The 3,462-nt window shown below is 35.4% G+C and overlaps 1 pseudogene; it reads left to right on the forward strand.

Moving 5' to 3' along the window:
* The first annotated feature begins 2,179 nt into the window (after positions 1–2,179).
* LOC102474909 (cyclin-G1 pseudogene) overlaps positions 2,180–3,462 on the forward strand; it is a 15,990-nt pseudogene continuing 14,707 nt past the window's right edge.

The raw sequence follows: 3,462 nt of genomic DNA on the forward strand, positions 1-3,462 counted from the left end.
TTCTTTTTTCTTTTTCAATTTTTTCCCTTTAATTACCATAGAATTACTGCACTAATGAGAGAGAGAGAGAGATAAAGAGACAAAGAGAGAGAAAGCACTAAGCATTCTCAATGGGGCATGTATACCAATTACTTTTGAAACAAGACTGCAAATTTCTGTGAAAAGGTGGGCTTTTTCCTACCTCCTCCATCTGTGTACTTGTCACTTGCTTTGGTCAGTGGCATTTGAAAGGAGTTGGGATGTGTAGGTCCCCAGCCTGGGTGGCAGAAGACCTTGCTTAATCTCTTGGAAAACTACCTAGTTGCCAGGTAAACAAGTGCAAACTTCTATCCTTGGAGTTAAGGACCACCTGGGTAATACAAACCGAGGCCAATAAGCCATATTTTCTTAGTCATACTTTTACAACATTAAACTGTGAGATCATTGGCTTTAATATTACCTTAGTAATAGCAGGTATTAACCTATTCATTTGAAGTATGAAAATAAAAATCTTTAAGGTTAATTTTATGTGTAAACTTGACTGGACTAAGGGATAGTAAAAAATATATATATTTTTTTTCTGGGGATGTATATGGAGGTGGTTGATTAGCATTTAAATCAGTAGAATGAGTAAAGAATCATCCTTATTAGTGTGAACGGGCACTGTCCAATCCCTTTAGTACCTGAATATAGCAAGAAGGGCCATTTGTCTTTCTCTCATGTTTGAGATATCAGGGCTTTTGTTTCTTGGGGCCTTTGGGATTTGGAACTTAACACTATTGACTCCCTTGGTTCTCGGGCTTTGGAATTGAACTGAATTACATTCCTGGATTTCCTGGTTATCTAGTTTGCAGAGAGCAGGTGGTAGGACTTTTCAATAAGTCCGCATAACTGAGTGAGATAATTCCCATACATCTCTCTTACAAGTGCATATGTCAGTATCCACATACACACAGACACACACTGTTTCTTTTATCTGTGCTTTTATTTTCTGTGGTTTCAGTTGCCTATAGTTACCTATGTCCTGAAAATATTAAATGGAAAATTTCAGAAATAAACAATTTATACACATTAATTTGAGTGCTATTCTGAGTAGCATGATCAAATTTTGCACCATCCTGCTCTTTCCCATCTGTCATGGAAATCATCTCTTTGTTCATTCTCTCACAATTCACTTAGTGTCACTTTGCTCATTTTCAAGTAACCCCTAATTCACTTAATAAGGGTCCCAAAGTTCAAGAGTACTGTGCTGGCAACATGAACATACCAAAGAGAAGTGTATATACAGGGCTTCTTTTAAATGAAATCATAAAAGTTCGCAGCTTGTAAAATTATAAACTGAAATTCCTAAGATCTATGATAAGAACAGATACGTAAATTAAATTGTGAAGAAGGAACAAAAGATTCAAGTTTTAACAGCACACCTCAAACTGCAAAAGATATGGCCATAGTATGATAAGTACTTAGTTAAGATGAAAAAGACTAATCTGTGGGTGGAAGATAGGAACCGAATCGTATCCCAATGAACAATCATCAGCTTAGATACTATCCATGAATTCAGGCATCCAGTGAGTCTCTTGGAACATACACCCTGTGGATAATGATGTCAACTGTGTCTCATTGTTCTGTTTGTCTGGAGAACCCTGACTGATATGGTAATGCAGAAGTATATAATGCCAGGTGAGGAACTAAATATTTAAAAAATATATAATGAAATTACATTTTAATTTAATATTTATTATGAGATTTTTTTTCAGAGATTTTTGCCTTAGAACATGTAGGCTCACCAGAGAGAGAGAGAGAAAGACAGACAGATAGACAGGTACAGTGAGAGAGAAAGTGGGAAATTACCTTCCCAGGGGTAATGCTACAATCCCCTCTTCTCCATTCTCCTCCCAGGACCTTCAGCATGCATGTACATGCACATGGTGTGAGTTTCAAGACATTTGGTCTGAGACTTGAACTGCAGTCTGTCATGTGGGAGTCCAATGATATAACTGCTACACCATTGACTGGCCCCTGAGATTTTCTTTCTTAATTCAAAATGATTAAAATACTTGCACATTCATGCTTATTGCAGTATTATTCACAATTGCTAAGACATGGAATCAACACAAATGCCCAAGAACAAAAGAATGGACTGAAAAAGTGTGACACATATACTCTATGGAATACTACTCAGCCATAGCAAAATGGGAACATGGCATTTGATGGAAAATCGATGAATATGGAAGGTTTAATGCTAATTGAAGTGATTCAAACCATGAAAGAGAGGCATTGTATGTCCCCATCTAATATATACCACTGTCCACATATTATAGCAGAAACTGAAAGATCAAAAGGTATAAAAGCAGGGAAAGCAAATGAGGATAATAGAAACAATGTGAGAGGGTGAACAATGATGGTTGGGAGAAGGGATCAAGGAGTAAAAAAAGCATTTAATGCATACAAAAATGGAAAATTATGTTTTGATGATAATGTGTATGGTAATATCTTTGACTGGACTAATATGCAGTATACTCATGCCCCAAAAATTCATTTTGTATGCTGTTAAGGTATACAAGTAATTAAATGCAAAAAATAAGAACTAAAAATTTTGAGAAAATAGTAACAAAATGATTTTAGTTTACTTGCGCTTTTTCATTTTGCAAATACATGGATAGAAAATAATCTAAGAGAGAAATATATGTAAAGAATTCAGTACAATGTTTTATTCCAGAGACATCTCCCCAGGGAGTAGATGCTTTCTTTTGCTTGCTAGTGATATTTTCCTGTCAGTGAACACTGTTATCTCTACATTTTGATTTCTACTGCCCAGAGCCAAATGAATAATCTTAATTGTTATGCTATATCTACTTAACAGTTCAGTATTTCGCCAACAGTCTAACATTACCAACGACTGATTTTATGGTGTTATACCTACAGAGAATATTATGATAAACAAACAATTCATTTTCTTTTAAATGTTTTTGTATGTTCATTTAATCAACAACAGTGTGTAGCGTATTTCCTTTTGCACAGTATATAAGTGGGGTCTTCAAAAAGGTTTACGGAAAATGTGTTTTATAAAAAGATTTTGCATGTACTTCAAAAATTATTTACACCTCAATAAGCTTATAATTTAATTCTACTTAGGTACAAAGTTGTTGAAGTGTCATTGCATAACATGCCACAAAATGGAGATATAATTTATAGAGTGCTTAAGCTGTTTATAATACTGCCTTTTAAAATTTTTTTAGAAGTTTTTTAGAGGGTGCATGCACTCACTAGAGAGAGAGAGATAGTGAGAGGGTGATATGGAAGGTAAGAAATCACCCCCCAGGATGTGACAATCCTTTCTCCATTCTTCTCTCAGTATCTTTTTTTTTTTTTTTGCTAGGTTTCTTGCCATAGAGCATGTGTGCTCACTGGAGAGGATGGCCATGCAGCAATCCCTTCTCTTCCATTCTCCTCCTAGGATCTTGGACATGGACATACATGTGC

The sequence above is a fragment of the Tupaia chinensis genome, unplaced genomic scaffold (genome assembly GCF_000334495.1).
Source record: "Tupaia chinensis unplaced genomic scaffold, TupChi_1.0 Scaffold000157_1, whole genome shotgun sequence".
NCBI classification, from domain to species: Eukaryota; Metazoa; Chordata; class Mammalia; order Scandentia; family Tupaiidae; genus Tupaia; species Tupaia belangeri.